At 42.1% G+C, this 6180-nt stretch overlaps 1 pseudogene; it reads right to left on the bottom strand.

Annotated features, from left to right (window-relative positions):
• Positions 1 to 2255: 2255 nt before the first annotated feature.
• On the bottom strand, positions 2256 to 2374 carry LOC136647030 (5S ribosomal RNA; annotated as a pseudogene).
• Between the last annotated feature and the right edge of the window lie 3806 nt (positions 2375 to 6180).

Raw genomic sequence — 6180 nt, forward strand, 5'->3', positions numbered from 1 at the left:
GGAGGGACCTCAGCACATGGACATGTGCTGGCTTCTGCAGGCTGGCCCAAGCCCCATGGGCCAGAGCAAAAAGTAAGCCTGCACCAGCTGAGCCAGGCCGGCAAGGAGGTCTGGGGGTGGGAGAGGGTGGGAAGGCTGCGTTTCAGGGTGGGTGGGCGGGTCATGAGTGAGTGGGGTGTGAGGTCAGGATCCGGCATGTCTGCGGGATCCTAACCCTGGTTGCAGCAGCCTGGAGCAGCTCCACACTGCTTGGAGCTGCGCCACCTAAAGAGGTGGCACAGATCGGAATAGCCCCATTGGGGCTGCTGCAGCATTACCTGGAGTAAGGAGAAGGAATTCCCCTTGCCCCAGGGTGAGCCACAACTGACCCAAATCCCACTTTGGATACAAATTTGGCCAGCCAGCCTCCCCGTTCCATAGCAGGTTAATATTGGGGTGTTAAAGTCATTTCATTTAAAGTTGTTCCATTATAAAGTTGTGAAGAAAAAAAAGATTGATTCCTGCATCTGTGTGGAGTTTGTATGTTTCCCCCCATGTCTGCATGGGTTTTCTCTAGTCCAGAAGGTTCACGTTTATTTCAGTGTTTTAGAAATGTTTTGGGTCTTTATTGAGAAGTTTGGGGATGTTTTTGTGACCAGAAATATGCTGTAGAAATGTAGTAACTTTTGTTTATGTATATTTATTTATTTAAAAGATTTATTCCTCATATAAAAAGATTTCTATCCCAGTATAGCAATTAGCCTAAAGCGGTAAAAACACTTTTGCTTAGTTTCAGTTTCTAAGAATCTATCAACAGCTTTAAGTAAGAACTTGCTGTATTTAACAGCTAAGATGACACTGCAGAAAATTGCATCTTGGGAGATCATTACAAATAAGCCAGTAGCCACTTTAGGAGGGCAATTTTCAGTGGGAAAACAGCATGAGAATAAAGAGGTTAATCACCTCCTACCTTCATGCCATAGATGCAGGATAGCTGGATGACCCATGCATAGGATTAAACCTATATTGGCACTGAGAGATGACATAGTTTATCCAAGGGAGATCAGCATAAGTCCTGAAAAAGAGACCATACTTTTGCTGAGACCGGCTCAAAGATCTTGGTAGTGGCATGATTCAAAGGTGTGACATCTTAACCATCCAGATTGCCTGCATTTAATGGAAGTTAATGGAAGAGTGTGGCAGTAGCAACCTGGCCATACACAAAGGAATTAAGGTAAGTTACCGAAAAAGGATGTTACAGGGATATGAAATAGGTGGAACATGGCAACAGGAATGAGCATGGACCTAAGGACAGACAGGTAAATGAAAAAGGCTGCATGATTCAAGGGCAACTTATAATACATCTCTGATCAAATTTTAAAGACTACTTTTGTATTCAGGGGATATGGGAGGAATAATGAATGAATAAGGAAGGACAAATTATGCTGGGTACTGAAGTGTACACAAAATGACCCAGTGACCTACAATTCCTTCCCTGTGGAACAAAGATTAAATACATTCACATATATAATATTTCTGATAAATTTAAAGGATGCATATAGTGAGTGGAGTAGACTGTGTTCTGCAGAAAGTTGAATAGCTGCCTATACTAAACAGGAAATTGAATGCTTCAAAGACTGTATTGCCTCAGCTGGGTGTGTGCCACACGCATCCAACTGCATTACCAACAGTCTTGGGGCATTATTTTTTTCACAGCTAAATGTTTTCTCACCTTCCCTAAATGGACTGGTTGCATGAGAGATTTGGTTACAGTAAGGTGGCAGTGTTAATGTTTTGCTCATCTTTTTCTGTACGAATGCACTCACAGATGCTTCCCAGTAGACACAACCCAATGTAGGCTTCTTTAACTTCTGAAGAAGAAGAAGAAGAAGAAGAAGAAGAAGAAGAAGAAGAAGAAGAAGAAGAAGAAGAAGAAGAAGAAGAAGAAGAAGAAGAAGAAGAAGAAGAAGAAGAAGAAGAAGAAGAAGAAGAAGAGCAGCAGCAGCAGCAGCAGCAGCAGCAGCAGCAGCAGCAGCAGCAGCAGTGTGGAAGGGTTATTTTGAGTGGATAATAGCTAGGGTTTCCAACTCTGACTAAGCTTTTCTGGACATTTGTTTTCCAAAAGGATATAATATTGGAAATTCCCAGAGGCCCTGTTAAAATCTCCAGGATTGCTTATAGCAGTCACCTGGAAATTGATACTGATTCCTGAAGACTCTGAAACAGTCCTGGAGGTTGGTGGTTGGCAACCTTCAGTCTCGAAAGATTATGGTATAAGCTTACAGCACCCGGAATTCCCAGGCAGTCTCCCATCCAAGTACTAACCAGGCCTGACCCTGCTTAGCTTCCAAGATCAGATGAGATCGGGCATGTGCAGGGTATGGTGACTCTTATAGAAAGGAAGAGTTAAAAGCCCTCCCCCAGCTCCCAAACCTCTTTTCAACTGGAAACAGTCCATAACTGCTTTATATGATTTTTTTTTTTTTTTAAAAAAAAAGCTTTCTGGGAAATGAATTAAAGAACTACATGGAACAACATACCTTTTCTTTAAAAACGTAATACTGTAAGTGAAGACAAATGAATCTGATAATCAGGGTGAGGCAAACCAGAATCCTGCTGGCACATTGTGGCATGTACTTCCACTGCTGCTCTTGCTGCCTGTGGGGAAGAAGGAGATAAGAATGACTGAAGGAAAAGGGTGTTGTTAGTACGCCACATGAGAAAAAAACCCAGTAGAGAAGTGTGGCACAGAGAAACTTGATCTAGAATTGGAGTGTGTCAGGTACAAGGCCCACAGGCTGAATGTGGCCCCCAGAAGCCATTTATCTGCCCCCTGTTATAATTGGGGTCTCCCATCTTGATAATTGGGTTCTCTCATATCTTGAGAATATGATCTGTACATTTTATCTACTGTCATTTGCAGCTCATTAGTTTCTATGTGAGAAACTTCCTGTTGGTAGCAGAAGCAAACACCTGTTGAGGAAAGAATTCAAAACCGCTGCAGACACAATGTGAAAGCCAGGGACAAAGTTGTCAAACACACAGCATTTACAAGGGGTCACTCTACTCTTGCACTTGTGGAGCTGGAAAATTGGCAGCACACATTTCCTCTTTGGACTATTTTAAAATTACCATGTTTGGCCTTTGCAAAGTCACAGCATGTGAAGTTTTCAGCAAAATAACAAAACAACTCCCTAAACCAAACCATTCTGCAGAATGTTCCTCTGTGATTAAGGAAAAACAAAACTTCTGATGTGTTTCAGCTAACCCATTTTTAAGGATTTGTTCATACAAGAAAGAAATCACCTTGAGGCAAGGAGAGGGGTTGTGTGTCAATACTGTAGTTACAAAGTGGTTTGCTCTGTTTCGGTTGCCCCTTTCTCAATCCCATCTGCAAGCAATCTCAGTGCACAAAGCTCCAGCCAATGGACTTGTTTTGTTGTCAGCATGTAATATGACATTTATGTTTTTCCAGTATATCTTTAGCCAAGAGAACAATCCTCCTGCCATTTCAGAGCAAAAGGAGTGGAGAAAAGGCCTAGGCCTGTAATTGGAGGATCAAGCTGAAGGATGTGGCTTGCCTCTATAGTCTTCTTCAGCCGGTTATATTGTATAACATAGTCTGTAATGAATATTCACACTTGTCTCTGCCCTTCAAGAGAGCTGAAGGAGGCAATGCAGAGCAACTTTGCCCTTTCCTTTTCCTTCTGGCCATAGGCCAAATTTCTACAAGCAAGCATCCTGGAAAGGTCTTTATCCCTGCAGTTGTGGAAGTCTCTGGCTATTAAGAAGCATTCCATCTAGCAGTTAGGAAATTCTTCCTAATTGTTACTTCTGGCTCTTGGATTAATGCTACATCATGGCAGATCTGAATCAAGAACCTCTAGGTTCCTAAAAGAATTTAGAGATAAACTAGAAGTAATACATAGGATTCAGGATGTCCTATGGTCTCCTCCTCCTGCCCCACATTAACAGTCTCACACAGGTGCTGTGATTCTCAGGGGAATCAGTGTTAGGGGAGACTGTCCATCCATAACAGTTTTCTGATCTATATCACACTCCAGATGTATTTGCTTTATTACATTTTAATCCTGCCTTCCTTCAAAACCAAACATGGTTCTTTCCTTGCCCCTCTTATCTGTGCACTCCCCCCCCCCAATAAGCATGCAAGACACAGGCTTGGGAATTAGGGCCACTTCATTTAATATAATCAAAACTGCAGCAGGGATTAGGCAATACGACCCACCATGCAGGCATTAAGTCTGGGGAAACCTAATATCCCCATGTGAGTAGGGCATATCCATCTGACTCCCGAGTGGCAAAGCCAGAGCGGCTTATTATCATCAACTCATTGAGGTGGCAGGATAGCCTCAATGCCCCCAGGCAAACCCCAGGAGGAATCTAGCTCAGAATCTGGCAGGGGAAATCTGGCAGCCAAGGAAATTGCCAGTCAGCCTCACCAAACCTGGTGGGAATTGTGTATGAGAGATCCTGGCATCTCCCTTGACTTCCCTCACCTTAGCATGGATGCCAATAAACCAATTACTACCTACCCTGCACAATACCTGCTAAAGTGACCAAGATGAAAAATATTAAATATCATTACCTTTAATAAAATAAATATCATTATCCTAACCAAAAACCATAGCCAGTCTGGGGTAGGTAGGCAAAAAAAAAGAAAAGAAAAGAAAAGAAAAGAAACAACAACAACAAAAAAAAACCTGCTAGCATCAATACGGCTAACAGAAAAAAATTCCCGCCTGGCCCCATAAATGCTGGCAACCAGCTAATCAGACTGTACGGTGGGTGTGCGGGCGGGTGCCAAAGACCACAGGGTGAGCCTCAGTAAGAACACACAGCTTGCCCTTCCCCCCAAGAGGCCCTGGCAGCCAATCAGAGGCTGACATTTTTGCGCCTCTGTCAACCACGCTCCAGGGAGGCAGGGCAAAGGTTGCCTTGAGCCTAAACATCGCACAACCAAAATTCCCATTTTATCCTCACAACTATCCCATGCAGTAGATGAAGCTGAGAGTGACTGGTTGAAGTTCCCCCAGTGAACTGAATGGAGATTTGAAGCAAGATTCCCCCCTTTTAGCATATTACTCTAACCATGACAACCCCATTGACTTTCTTAGTTCTGTGGGGGTAGATCTGCAGGTACATGTATGCAGGACCACTGAGAAGAATTTTATCATGGGGCATGAAATTTCTTTTGGGCCTCTTCCCTTCCCTTCAAATGTGCATTTGGCTCCCAGGCCCCCCTTTTCTGTCTCCCTGGTCCCCTTTTTGTCTCCCTGCACACCCACTCAGAGGCCTGACACTTATGTTCTCCCCTCTGAAACTTAGCAGCTTTGGTAAGGGTAGGCATGATTTTAGACTGAAGAAACAGGCTCCCTTCCTAGCACCACTATCCTGATTTTCAAGTAGCTCCCAAGTAGCTCTATGGGGCTGTTGTTTATTATTAAAGAAAAGAGATTACTCTTCTGTGTTATGTATAGTCTGCATCAGTCTCTGTTAAGTAGCCGTTTATAATATATGTAATATTCGTCAGAAGCACAAGAAGATACATTTTCCTTGACTAATTAAGGTTGCAACTGTACAGTCTTCTAAATTGCAACTGCTGCTTCAGTAAGGTTATTGTAATAAAGTTATTGTCAATGGATACATGGAAATCAATTAGATTGAAATCCTAGATTTAAATTTAATAAATTTATTTGGTGCATTAATGAAATAATTAAAGCACCTGTCTCCCCACCTACACATCGAAAGTTTTTTAAATAGTGGATGACAGCATTGTAAAAGTGGCATAAAGTGTTTATTTTATTTTTTTTACGATATGCAGTTCCTCACATCTCTGCAGCATGAATGATGTTTGTATCACTTTAAATCTTTCTGGTTCAGTTCCCACTTACTCTATAGTTCCAAAACACTGATAAAATTGTTATAGTTAATTAAAGGTATCCGTGAAATAATGCTACGTATCTGTTGTGATGGGATGAGATCATACCAAGTATGTCTTTTTTTTTCCTTTCTTTTTAACCCTGGGAACTTTATTGCCCCAAAGATGTAGACGACTTTTAAAAGAATTCATAGAACAGCAATAAAAATGATTAAGGACCTGAAGATAGTGACTTATGAGGAAAGATTAGCAAGGGCTAAGTATGTATAACTTGGCACAGTAAGAGCTGTGAAGGAAATGAT

The sequence above is a fragment of the Tiliqua scincoides genome, chromosome 3 (assembly GCF_035046505.1).
Source record: "Tiliqua scincoides isolate rTilSci1 chromosome 3, rTilSci1.hap2, whole genome shotgun sequence".
Classification (NCBI taxonomy): Eukaryota; Metazoa; Chordata; class Lepidosauria; order Squamata; family Scincidae; genus Tiliqua; species Tiliqua scincoides.